Below are 15,002 nucleotides of genomic sequence, written 5' to 3' on the forward strand. Positions count from 1 at the left end.
GTTCTTCAACTTGTAGGTGACTTTGTTCTTGAGAGATCTTGCGAACTGGTGTCGGCGTCTTTGCATGATTTAGATTAGGTTTTCAAGTCTACTCAATATGTTGCCATCATGTTGTATATATAGTGGGAGCATGTGGGGTGAAAAGAGACCACTCTTCAATTTTGACCTAAAGCATGGGCCAGCTCACTGCTTTCGTACTTGTGTGCGGCAAGTGGCTGCTTTTTACGATGTCTCTCTCCCGACATTGCAAGGTGCACAGAGAGCACAGATTACGGACTGGTCTCTATCCGGTTTTAAAATAGTTTGACAATCATCAAAACACGAATGCACTTGGAACTATCGGGTATGATTCGATAAATTTTCAATAACTTTTTTAAATCAATTGCGTTGTCCTTAGCGAATATCTGATTCGTTGTACAAAACAATAATAACAATAATAACAATAATAATAATAATAATAATAATAATAATAATAATAATAATAATAATAATTATTATTATTATTATTATTATTATTATTTTTTATTTTTTTTATATAACACACAAAGTGTACAATTTCATGACCATGTGAGACAGATATGGTTCTAAACTAGACCATGAAAACTGATGCAAAACTTACAATACTCCTTTACATGGCGTACAAAGTCAAGAGCATGAGAATTTATTCGTAAAGAGCATTACGCCATCTAAATTATATAGGGAAAATGATGCTATAGAAAATGTGACAACTTTCATATAAACCAGCTGCCACTAAGTTCAAAGTAAAGTTTAATTTATACTCTTTTAGTTTCAATTTAAGTGTTTTGCTTTCCTTTTTACGCTGTTTAAAAATAGTGTTACTTTCTATATTAACCTACATGTTATGTTTAAGACCACAAGATTCAAAGGGTATGTTAATACATTATACGCATCTTTATTTTAAAATCACAAAAATCATTTTTTTAAAATTTTCTTAAACTCTATATCCAGTCAAATTAAGACACATAAAATGTAAAGAGTCTGTAATTTGAACAAAATGTATTGAGACCAGATATGACCGGACCAGTTTGTCCGGTCACAGCGGCGAAACCTTATTTTAGTCTAATTGTAATAGTTTTGGTCTATTTATAGTGAAATTGTAATTATGGTAATACATGATATGTAGTTCTATTTGAATAGGGTTCCCTTATTATACTTGTATATAAGGAGGTCATTATGATGAATACAAAGAAAAAAGAATTCTACAATGATTCTTGTCTCTCACAAATTCCCATCCCTGCCATGATTTTAAAATGGTATCAGACTCACATTAGAAATAACACAAAACCCCTAAAACAACGGCAAGTAATGGAAAAGAAACCAGCTATAATGACAAAGCAATCGTCGGTGAAGAAAACAAAACCAAAGAAAAACAATCTCTGCTTATGACATTACGTCGAATGATAACCCTGAAATTATGGTGACACAAGCCCAATTGAAGGGTGAGAATTATGAAGAATGGGCTAGATCCATGAGGACAACCCTAAGAGCAAGAAAGAAGTTCGACTCCGTTGATGGTATAATTAAGAAGCCGGATGAAGAGTCGCCGGACTTGGAAGATTGGTGGATTATAAACTCATTGTTGGTGTCATGGATTTGTAACACCATAGAACCAACGATTCGCTCAACGATTCACATATACAGGAAGCGGAAGAATTATGGGCGAGCATCTGAGAGCGGTTCACTATTATTAACGGCCCTCGGATGCGACAACTAAAGGCAGAACTTGCGGAGTGCAAGCAGAAGGGAAGGACCATAGTGGATTACTATGAAAAACTCACTAAGTTATGGGAGAAATTAGTGAATTATGAATAGATTCCAACTTGTATGTGCGGAAAGCGCACATGCAATCTAGGAATAGTTCTACGAGCCAAAAGAGAAGAAGAAAAAGTGCATCTTTTCCTCATGGGATTGGAAGAGGCACTGTATGAAATGGTGAGATCAAACATAATGGTCCAGGAACCGTTGTCATCATTGAACTAGGTCTATTCGAAGCTGGTGCTAGAAGAGCTTGTAAGAGGAATCACACGAAAAATGGAGGACTGGAGTGAGACCATGACTTTTGTCGTGCAAGGGAGAAACCCTTACCATGACCAAAGTGAAGGGAGAAATGATGGTGCATTTTGCACACATTGCAAAAGATCCGAACACATTATGGATGGATGTTTTCGACTCATTGGTTATCCGGATTGGTGGTCGGAAAATAAAAAAGGAGACAAAATAATCGGAGGAAGAGGACGAGGACAATAACAATAGCAGAGGGGTGGACCGAGATCCGGTTGTGGAGGGGGAAACTACCGGGCTAACTTCGTGGTTTCCACCGAAGGAACTTAGGCGGAGACATGAACGTTAAACACATGTTAGATAGGACCTCACAATTTGAGCGATGAGATCTCGAAGACTGTGATTCACATGTTGAATTCCCAAGGAATAAACCCGAATGGTAAGACCAAGAACTCATCCTAGATTGTTGAATCCGGAGCTACCAACCATGTGAAAGGTAACCCGGAGGAGCTAAGCAATCAGCGGGACATTTCTAAGTGTCCGTTGGGCTTCTGGATAGAAATAGCTCGGTGGCCACGAGAGAAGGAACAACCAGGCTAAATAATAGGATATGGTTGAAGGATGTCCTTTATGTTCCGGATTTAACATGCAATTTAATTTCCGTGTCACAACTTGTTGATCATTTAGATTGTGATGTAAAATTTAACAAAATTATGTGTGCTATACCGGTCCCCACCACGAGGAAGATGATTGGAACGAGTGAGCGCGAGGTGGACTTTTACTATTTAGTACCGCCGATACGAGTTATGAAGGCAGAGACAATCGATTGGTTTGATTTTTGGCACAAACCATCAAACGGTTAGGTCATCCTTCATCATAAATAATGATGTCCATTACGGTATTAGGCCTAAAAGAGAGTCGTATTAGAATAGATAAGAAATGTGATGTATGCTAAAGGGCAAAGCAAACAAGAAGTGATTCTCCTTTAAGTGATAATATAGCTTCAGATATTTTTTAAATGATTCATTGTGATTTATGAGGAGCATATAGAACCCCTTCTTATTGTGGTGCTTCATATTTTTTTACTGTTGTGGATGATTGTTCGCAAGCTGTGTGCATTTTTCTTTTAGTCGATAAGAAAGAAGTGTCCCAACCTTTGAAGAATTTCTTCGCCTTGGTGGATAGGCAGTTTGGTAAGAGGGTGAAGATTTTAGAAGTGATAATGGTACTCAGTTTACATGTATGAAGATCTACTTTTTCGAACATGGAATTCTCTTCCAAACATCTTGCACAGGAACACCCCAGCAGAATGGAAGAGTCGAAAGAAAACACTGTCACATTCTTAATGTGGCGCGAGCATTAAGATTTCAGGGTCATCTTCTGATCGAATTTTGGGGAGAATATGTTTTGACTGTGGGGTATTTGATGAATAGAACACCATCCTCGATTTGAATGGGAAAATCCCTTATGAAATTTTATATAGGGAGGCAACCCGGTATGATATTTTAAGGGTAATGGGTCAATATGCTATGCACACACAAAGGGAAGAACACGGGACAAGTTTGAAAGTCGGAGTTGTAGGTGTGTCTTCTTGAGATACCCCTATGGAAAGAAAGGTTAGAGATGTATGACTTAGAGAATGATGAATATTTCATCTCAAGAGATGTGGACTTCTACGAGACTATGTTCCCCTTTACTGTAGGATCGGGTAACTTAATCGACAACATAGAAGTGATCCCGGATGAAACACAGGGAGAAAGAAAACAACACAACTTCGAAGAAGACCGTATTGAAAAGGTAGGTATGAAGGAAAATCTAATGGATGGACTATGGGCATCGGATACCGAACCTACGGATCGGCCGAAATTAGACCGGACAGATGCCGGTCTAGATAGAGAAAACATAGAGAAAGTATAGACGGAAGGTGTCCGGAACAATGAAATGCCCCCGGAAAAACAATTGGGTCGGGGTAAACTTCAGAAGCATGAATCGATTCGGTTGAGCAACTACGTCACTAAAACATTTTGGAAACAAAGTCCATCAACACGTCCACCCGATCCTTAGCAACCCTCAAGTTCTCCTTATCCTTTAACTCACTATATATCTTGTGATAATTTTTCCTCGCAACACCAAAGTTTTCTTGAAGCAATTACCACAAGAACCGAGCTAAAAAACTTCTCGGAGGCAATGAGAAAGGAACATTTGGAGAAAAGCCATGCAACAAGAGATCCAAGCATTGGACGATAATGAAACGTGGACATTGGAAACATTGCCACCGGATAAGAATGCACTCGAATATAGATGGGTGTACAAGATCAAGTACGTCTCTCACAACATAATCGAGCGATATAAAGCTTGGTTGGTCATTTTCATAAATAAACAGGAGGTAGGAATATACTACAATTAAATGTTTGCTCCGATTGTTAAGGTAGTAACTGTTCGGACCTTCCTAGCAGTTGTGACTGTACGAAATTGGTAGTTGCATCAGATGGATGTTCATAATAATTTCTTACACGGTGATCTTACGGAGGAAGTTTATATGAAATTGTCACTGGGATTTTGTGTTCCTAGTCCGGGGCAAGTTTGTGTTACATCTCGGAGGTTTCGGATTGTTGCATTGAGAGTAGACTAATGTGAGCTTAAGGTGAATATTAAGTCCTTACGAGGTTAAGGGAAGTATTATATAGCTTAAAGTGTGTACCATAGGATTTTGAAGTCATATGAATATGTGAAACTAAGTTCGTTGGTGGAAGTAAGATGTAAGTCATATTTAGAAAGGTTTTCGCTATAATTGAGCTAATATTTATTTAGTAATATCTTGAAGGGATGATATAGGACCTATTTTATGGTTAATGAAGTGTTATATAAGTGCCAAGAAGGTTTCACAAGGATTGGAGATCAAACCAATCAACGAGAGAAAGTTCGAAAAAATAGTGGGTTATACGACCACTTATACCGTCCGTATAACTTTATATGGTCCGTATAACATTATAGTGAAGGGTCAATCCCTGATGGGATTATACGATCACTTATACGGACCATATAAGGTTATACGGACCGTATAAGTGTCCGTTTAACCAAGTCGGGTCACTTTTTCCAGATTTTTCCCTTTTTATATATATATATGACCCAAGCTCATATTTTTCATTTCCCACATTCTCCACAACTCTTAAAAGCTCTAGAACCTTCTCTCAAGCATATTCCACTCAAACCCAAGAGAAATCAAAGATGAAATAGCAAGAATCAAGATATCCATGTGTTGGAAGACTTGCTAGGGTTAGTAGACTTCAAGAATTTCTTTGGTATTGAAGCTAGGGTTTTCATACAAGTTTTGGTAACTTGATCCAAATCTCATTCTTATGAGATCAAAGGTTAGTTTTCATGCTTATTTCATGTTCTTAAGAATTCTTAGTTGTTGAATAACTTGGGTGAAAGGAGAAAGTAGAAGATGAGGTCTAAATGTAGATTTCATGATATTTGTGAGTAGTAAACTAACTTGAGTCATGATTCTTAGTATGCTATGGATATAATCTTGCTAAGAAGGGTATTAATGATCACAAGGAAGTGTTGTATAAAATTGTGCAAAGGGTGGATGTGAAGTTGTTGATGTAAGTTGAATATGAGAATGAATATTGAGACTCTATGGAATGTGACTACTTGGTTATGATATTGTGGATGTTGTTATAGTTGTTTGGGATTTGTTTTGCGATATGGTGGAAGTTGATGAAATAGGGGAAATGTTGCCCAATTTTTATTAGTTCATGAGTTGCTCTAGTTTGAATTCAAGATTGTCCTTAAGACTTAACCATGGTATGAATCCTTTTAAATGTAGATTTCTCAAGCCTTGGCGGTGAACGTTAGATAGTTGAGAAGACAAAGAGGTATGTAAGGCAACCCTTCTTTCTTAAGGCATGATCCCATCGTTGTATACCTTCATGTGAATTTCATAATGTCTTCCAAGATGACTTCATCCCTAGAATCACCAAAGCTTATGATTCTTGATATACTCACGATACTATTGGGCTCATCCTATGATAATTGATCTTCTAAGGAAGGATATAATGAAAATAACGATGATGATGTTGAGGATACGTATGTACTCCTATGTATGTATATACATATAAATATCTAAGTATGACTATTAAGACCACCGAGCTTATATGGCCGGGTATGATATCTATCGCGCGCGCACCACTGCAATTGGGTACGGATGACACTGAGCCTTGGTAGGGTCAGGTGTGTATAACACTGAGCCTTGTCATGGCCGGGTATGTAAGACACCGAACCTCTATGGTCGGGTATGATACTAGTGTATGTAATGGAAGGTTCTCATTAGAAAAAGGGTAAACAAATAGGATGAACGTCGCTAGAGGTATACATGGCTCTATCACCCCACGACTCTTCTTTTTCATGTTATCGTTCATGCTTCTATTATGTTATTGATTATGTTTTACATACTCAGTACATTATCCTTACTGACGTCATTTTGTTTGTGGACACTGCGTCATGCCGCAGGTGGACAGGGAGATAGACTTGATCCTTAGGTAGCTTACCTAGAGATTGCTTAGAGGAGCTCCATTTGATCAGGAGCTGCAGCTGTGGGTACTAATCTTGTGTATATATGGGCATGGAGGGGCCATGTCCTGTCCTTATGATGATGTTTCATACTCTTCTTAGATGCTCGTAAACAGTCATGTGTAGTAGATATCTTTTGCCTTGTCGACTCATATTTTTGGTATATTATTTTGTTAGCCTTGTCGGCTTATATATATGTATATAGGAATAGTTGTTGATGTTGATATAAAAAGTGTTTTAGCCGTTGGAAATAGGATTATTGAGGCATAGAGTTGTTGATAAGCCATGTGGCTCACCTAGATGTGAATGTGAATGTACGACGAGAGGTGCCCGGGTGGGTTAGCTCCGGGTGCCCGTCATGGTCCTCCAGTTGGGTCGTGACAGTTTGTCGACTTCAAAATTTTTTGTATGGTTTGAAACAAGCTTCACGGTCTTTGGTTTACAAAATTGTAAATTGATTTGATTAAATATAGGTTCAAATAGTCGTACTCGGATTATTCTCTATTCACGATGCATCGGGGAGGTATGTAACTTAACGTCTTAGTCTATGTAGATGACTTGATTATCTCCGAAAACAACCATAGTGCCATGGAACGATTCAAAGACTATCTCCACGCATGTTTTCACATGAAGGATTTGGGCCCTTTGAAGCATTTTTTAGGAGTTGAAGTTGCACGTGAACCGACCGGGTTGTTTCTCTATCAATGGAAATATGCCTTGGATATAATCTCTGTGTCTGGATTATTGGGAGCTAAACCAATCAATACTCCCATGGAGCAGAATCATAGTTTGCCGTTGGCCGAAGGAGCCAATTTGGGAGATTCAGAACCAGACCATCGTCTGGTAGGTCGATTGATATACCTCAGTTTTATATCACCTGAGGTGTCATATTACGTGCATGTTCTGTCTCAATTTATGTGGCAACCAAAGGAAGCACACAGGAACGCGACTCTCTGTGTGGTGCGTTACTTGAACAAGAACCCAGGACAAGGATTTGTGATGAGAAAAGATTGTAATCTCTAGTTGTACGGATGGTGTGATTCGGACTGAGCCGGATGTCCGTTGACTCGAAAATCACTTACCAGTTGGTTTATCTCCCTAGGGAATTCACCCGTCATGGAAAACCAAGAAGCAGCACATTGTCTCTCGCTCATCAGCGGAGGCTGAATACCGATCAATGATAATGGCAGTCTGTGAATTGAAACGACTAAAGGGAATTTTGCATAGTTTGGGCGTTGAACATAAATCTCCAGTGAAAATTGTCGTGGATTTGAAGAATATTAGCATCCACTCCTTATACTTTTTAGGAGTCTTTTGAGTATTTTCCCTGTAACTATTATGTTTTCTCTTATTTTTCGGATACGAGCATCTAAGGAGAAAAGGGAACAAAGTAGCAGAAAAAGGCCAGAAATCACCAGATGCGGAGGAAATAAGGCACCGCAAAACTTCGGATGCGGTCGCAAGTTGACCACATGTGCTGAACAAAGAGAGTGATGAAATTTGCTGGAATACGAGACAAATGCGATGTCGCAAACTATCAAATGCGACAAAAAATTCACAGTTCGAGCAACCAGTGAGCTTGACAGAATGGGGAGAATTGCGACGCATATGCGTCACCACATACACAATATGCGGTCGCATACTTTAAGCTTGAGCAAAACGGTGAAGAGCTACAAATCGCCAAAAAATGCGGCATGTCCTATAGAATGCGGTCGCATACTGAGAATGCAACGTCGCAACCATGACCTCATAAATCACGGGTGAGTGAATTCAACATTTAGGGCTTCAGAATACAGCCAGAATGCGACCACATACTCCTGATGCCAACGCATTCTGGTCAGCGCAACTTGTCATTTAAGCCACTTTTGGTCCTTTTTTCTTTTCCCTGTAAATACCTTGTCTAGATTTTTGAGCGCATCATTGGAGATTCCATACTCTGAAAAACACTTTTAGTTTTTAGCATTGAAGAAGGAATATTTGGTGAAGTTTTCAAGATATTCCTTTGTTTTCTTCTCCAATTAATTGTAAGCACATGAATGCTTTTATTGTTATTATTCTTACTTTATTTAATATGAGTAGCTAATTTCTTTAGCTAGGGTTGTGGGGCTTAATGGGTGTAGTTATGTGATTGGGTATTATAATCTTAGTTTATTGGGTTGTCATGAATGTTTTCTAATAATTTTTCATATTGTATTTTCAACTAATGGTGGCCAACATTAATAGTGCATAAACCCTTGTCTTGCTTGGAAAAGAAGACAAGGAATAGGAAAAGAGTTTTAGCAAGGATTTAGGGCTTTCAACCCCGTCTAATAGCTAGAGATAGGAATAACATAGCTAACTTGAAATTAAAATGGGTGCATATAATTTCACATCATAAGGCTTGGAAAAGCTTGTGATGAAATTTATCATTTAGGTTGGAAAACTTTTGGTAAACTTGTTAGGCCCATTATTTAAAACATGAAGTCTCCCTAATAAGACTAACTAAAATCCCTATCACATTTCTTTCCCTAAGGTACCACAGCCATAGTCCTTCCTTTAATCTAGTAAAATTAATTATTTGCTTCTTTACAAATTAGTTTGATACTTCGTAAAACAATCAATATTTTTACCTTTCCCTTGCAAATTAAGACTAAACGTTGAGACTTGCATTTAATTAGTATTTTTCTCGTCGTTTTCCCTGTGGAATTCGACCCCAACCTAGTTCGATTTTATATTTGATACAACGACCGCTTTGCATCTTTAAGAGGTGTAATTTGAGCGTATCAAATTTGGCGCCGTTGCTGGCGAATACGGTATAGAAATTTACCGATTAGTGTAAAACTCTCCTTTTTAGTCTTTCTTTCTCTTACTTTTGTTATTGATTGTATTGTTCAGGTGAAATGTCTGACTCCGAATCCAATGATGGACTTGTGGGGGCACATGGGTATGCAACTGATATCCTAGTTCAAGGAAACATGATTTTTCATCTCAACACCATCTTATTGCACCTGCTCAGCACCAAGGGTCTATTTGGAGGTCTACCCACGAATTACCCGACTAGGCACCTTAAGAACTTTCTTGGGGTGTATGCCATCAATGTTCAACCGAATGTCTCAGCGAGGCCGTCAAGTTGAGAATCTTCCCGTTCTCTCTTATGGAGAAGCTACCACATGGTTGGATGATCTTCCGTCTGGGTCTATCACTACATGGGCGAAATTGACCGAAGCACTCCTCAAGAAGTTTTTCCCTCCATCCCGTATGTTGCAACTCCATGACAAAATCAACAACTTTCATCAACTTCCTAATGAGGCTCTTCATGAAGCTTGGACTCGATTCAAGAAGAAAGTCAAGAGTTTTCCTAAGCATGGGTTGCCCGATAGTGTTCTTCTCCAAATCTTGAATCGGGTACTTGACTCGATCAATAAGTCGGTGGCTAACAATATTGCGAAGGGGTCCGCTATGGATAATTCATATGATGTAGTGAGTGCTCTACTCGACAAGTTGACCGAGACCAATGAGGCTTGTCATAGTAGAGAGGCGGAAGTCGTTGGAGGAGGTTCTTCTAAAATCTTATTGTCTAGGAAGGCAAGTAAGAAGGAAGAAGTGAGAGATGAAACAATGGCTAAATTACTCACTCAAATGGAGCTTCTCACACGTATGTGATAGGAGCAGGTTCGAGAAAGGTGAATGCGGTAGGATCTTGTGAAAGAGGCTCTCAAGATGAACAATGCTACCAAGTTTATGACGAGGAATCCCATTTTATCAATAATTAAGCGGGGGGGTTCCCGACCTAAGTACCAAGGTCCTAATCAAGTGCCTTGGTGGCAAGGTTAAGGGAATCAAGGTTGGAACAAGGATCAAGAAGGCTCAAGTTGGAGGGATAACAATCAAGGGGGTTACAATAATAATTACAACAATCACCGAAGGTCTAATCCATTAGTCCCACCAAAGGGTAGCCAACAAATAGGTGATCCCGCTAGTTCGAAGATCGAAGATATGCTATCAAAGGTGTTGGGAAAGTTGAGTCAATCGATTCTATTGCCAAAGAGGTGAAAGATGACATGAAGAACATGAGAGATGGTATAAGGAACATAGGGCAAATTGTGTGCTCTTACTCAACTTCTATTAAACAATTGGAGTCCCAACTTAGCCAAATTTTAGCTACCATAAACCATAGGCAAAAAGGTACACTTCCTAGTGATACAGTGACGAACCCAAGGAATGATGGTGAACATGCTTGCAAGGCAATCACTACTAGGAGTGGCAAAGTACTTGGGGAAGAAAAGTTGGTGAAAGAAGATATGGTGGTTGATGATGAGACACTTATTGTGGAACTCATTATTGTAGAAGAAGAGAACACTCCTAAAAAGAAGCGGGTTAGTGTTGAAAAACTCGTTGTCATTGAAGATGTGCCCATAAATGAAGAGATTCTGGAAGTGTTAAGACTTGTCCCAAAGCCTCCACCACCATTGTTTCAAAGGTTAGCAAAGAAAGAGAATGATGGGAAAATCATTAAGTTCATCAAAAAATTGAAGCAACTCTCAATCAACATCCTATTAGTAGAAGCCCTTAAGCAAATGCCGGGCTATGAAAAATTGATGAAAGATCTTGTTACCAAAAAGAGACAAGCTAGCTTTGAGACGCTGGATGTTACACATCATTGTAGCTCTATTATCACTAAGGCATTGGTTTAAAAGAAAGAAGATCCCGGAGCTTTTACTATTCCTTGCACCATTGGGATATATAAATTCACTAAAGCTTTATGTGACATTAGTGCAAGTATCAACTTGATGCCGCTTGTAATATTCAACAACTTGGGTTTTGGCACTCCCCGACCCATCACAATGTGGCTACTAATGGCAGATCGAACCGTTAAAAGACCGGTGGGGATTCTTTTTATTGTGCCTGTGAGGGTGGACCGATTCATACTTGTGGCTGACTATGTTATCTTAGATTGTGAGGTTGACTTCGGAGTTCTCATTATCTTGGGACGAGCATCCCAGCCATCGGGCGAGCTCTTGTTGATGTCAAAAAGGGTGACCTAAAATTCCGGATGAACAATGAAGAAATCACTTTCCATATTTGCAAGTCAATGAAACAACAGGCGGATATGAGTGTTGTGCCGATTATTGACACTATTGATGAGGCCATGGAGACCACCATTGCTCATGAGTATGTTGGTGAAGTATTGGTGGCGGTTTTGATGAATTATGATAGGGAAAACTATAAAGAATTTGAGGGGAGGGTTAATGCATTGGTTGGACTGGAGTCATACAATTACAACCCCAAAAAGCTTGATCTTGATTTAGAAAACCGAGAAACTCCTCCCGCAAAGCCATCAGTCATTGAACCACCTACTTTAAAGCTCAAACCTCTTTGAGGTATGAGTTTCTTGGGCCACACAATACCTTGCTCGTCATAGTGTCCGCCCGTTTGACAGAACCACAAACTGAGAGATTTTTGGTTATTTTGCGAAGGTTCAAAAGGCTATTGAGTGGTCTATTGCAGATATCCAAGGAATTCCTCCCGATATTTGTACTCATAAAATCCAACTCGATGAAGATTTTATCCCTAGTGTTGAGCATCAAAGGAGGTTGAATCTCCCCATGTAAGAAGTTGTGAAAAAGGAAATCATCAAATGGTTGGATGCTGGAGTTGTGTAACCAATCTCGGATAGCCCATAGGTGAGTCCGGTTTAATATGCCCCAAGAAAGGAGGTATTATTGTAGTGACAAATGAGAAGAACGAGTTTATCCCAACTCATACAATCACGGTTGAAGGGTTTGCATGGATTACCGGAAGTTGAACCATTGGACAAAAAGGGATCATTTTCCAATGCCGTTCATGGACCAAATGCTCGATAGGCTTGCGGGGAGAGGATTCTACTTCTTTCTAGATCGATACTCAGGGTATAATCAAATCACAATTTCACTCGAGGATCAAAATGCCCTTATGACACCTTTGCCTTCAAAAGAATTCCCTTCGGTCTATGTAATGCACCCACCGCTTTCCAACGATGCATGATGTCCATATTCTCCGACTTGGTGGAGGAATCCATTAAAATCTTCATGGATGACTTCTCCGTAGTTGGAGACTCATTTGAGCATTACTTGGAAAACTTGACACAAGTGTTGAGACATTGTGAAGAAACAAACTTGGTCCTAAATTGGAAAAAATGTCACTTTGTGGAGAAAGAAGGCATCATTCTTAGGCACAAAATCTCAGAAAAGGGAATAGAGGTTGACAAAGCCAAAATCAAAGTCATTGTTAAACTTCCTCTTCCCATTACCGTCAAAGGTGTCTGAAGTTTCCTAGGCCATGTCGGATTTTATAGGAGGTTCATCTAAGACTTCTCCAAAGTGGATAATCCCTTATGAAAATGTTGGAAAAATAATCAAAGTTTGCGTTTGATGATGCTTGTCTCAAGGCAGTTGAGTGCCTGAAAGAAAAGCTCACTTTGGCACTAATTATTGTTGCCCCGTATTGGTCGAAACCTTTTGAACTTATGTGTGATGCAAGTTGTTTTGCTATGGGAGCCGTTATTGGCCAAAGGCGTGAGAAAATTTCCACCCAATTTATTATGCAAGTAAAACTCTCAATAGGGCCCAAATGAATTACATTGTCACCGAACAAGAGTTATTTGCAATTTTCTATGCCTTCAAGAAATTTTGAGCCTGCTTGTTGGGGACTCATGTAATTGTTCACACCAACCATGTTGCACTTCAATATCTCATGGCAAAGAAAGATGGTAAGCCTAGGTTGATACGTTGGGTCCTTCTTTTGCAAGAGTTGAAGTCAGGGATAGAAAGGGATGTGAGAACCAAGTGGCTGATCATTTGTCAAGACTAGAAGAAGGAGCTAGACCAATGGATGGGCTTGAAATTAATGAATCTTTTCCAGATGAACAAGTAATGGCAGATTCTCATGACATGATTCCATGTTATGCCGACTTTGCAAACTATCATACTAGTGACATCATGCTGGAAGATATGAACTTCCAGAAAAAGAAAAAGTTCTTGAGTGATACCCAGAAGTTTTATAGGGATTAAAAATACCTCCTCCGGATTTGTGCTGATAACATGATAAGACAGTGCATCCCCGAAGTACAGATGATGCCTATCGTTGAGGCTTGTCATTCTTCCCATTAGTGGCCATCATAGTAGCTCGAGGTCGGCATAAAAAATTCTTCAGAGTGGTTTCTATTAGTCGATGATATATCAAGATGCCCATGATTTTGTGAAGGCATATTTTCAATGTCAAAGATATGGGGGCATCTCAAGAAAGCATGAATTAGCTGTGACACCAATTCTTGAAGTAGAACTATTTGATGTTTGGGGTATTGACTTCATGGGCCCGGTTGTGAGTTCCTACAACAATAAATACATACTTATTGCGGTTGACTATGTATCCAAGTGGGTTGAGGCCGTTGCGCTCTCAAACAATGAAGAAAAAATGTCACCGCATTCTTGAAAAAGAACATCTTGTAAAGGTTTGGTACACCAAGGGCTATCATTAGCGATAGGGGCTCTCACTTTTGTAACCGATTGTTTAAAACTTTTCTTGAAAAATGTTGAGACAAACTTAAAGTTGCTACACCCTATATGCCCAAACAAGTGGGCAAGTTGAACTGTCAAATAGGTAGATCAAAAGCATCCTTTCCAAGATGGTGCATGCAAATAGGACTGATTGGTCGAAGAAGTTGGATGATGCACTTTGGGCTTACCGGACTGCTTACAAGACACCAATTGGTAGGTCTCCTTATTAGTTGGTGTTTCAATTGAATGAGTTGGATAAATTTCGACTGCATGCTTATGAAAGATCTTCACTTTACAAGGCTCGCATGAAACACTTCCACGACAAGAAGATATTGAAGAGAGAATTCAGCCAGGGAGATCGAGTTTTGTTATTCAACTCAAGACTCCAGTTGTTCCCTGGAAAGTTAAAGTCAAAATGATCTGTTCCTTTTGAAGTCACTTAAGTATTTCCATAAGGTGCCATCGAGATAGCCTGCCCTAGTGGCAATCGAATAAAAGTGAATGGGCAACGGGTTAAGCATTACTTGGGCTTTCTTGATGAGGTGAAGATAATTGAGGTGATCTACCTGGACTAATCATGAAAAAGTGTATCACAGTCGTGCGGGGATGTTAAATTAAGCGCTTCTTGGGAGGCAACCCAAACATTTACATTCCTTTTATGTTTTTAACGTTTGTTTAAGTGTGTAGGATGTAAAGTTGCATGGAAAACTGATGAAAAAGAGAGTGTGATGGAAAGTTGTCGCGTATGCGACCGTATTCGACCAAATGCAGACAAGAATGTTGTCGCATTCACATCCCACGAATGACTAGTGAGTAAGGTAAAACGGTTGATAATGCGAGGCGTATGCCGGGTTCGCATCTCAAATGTGGTCATAAATGCGACCACGTTCC

Source organism: Lycium ferocissimum, chromosome 4, assembly GCF_029784015.1.
Source record: "Lycium ferocissimum isolate CSIRO_LF1 chromosome 4, AGI_CSIRO_Lferr_CH_V1, whole genome shotgun sequence".
In the NCBI taxonomy this organism is placed as follows: domain Eukaryota; kingdom Viridiplantae; phylum Streptophyta; class Magnoliopsida; order Solanales; family Solanaceae; genus Lycium; species Lycium ferocissimum.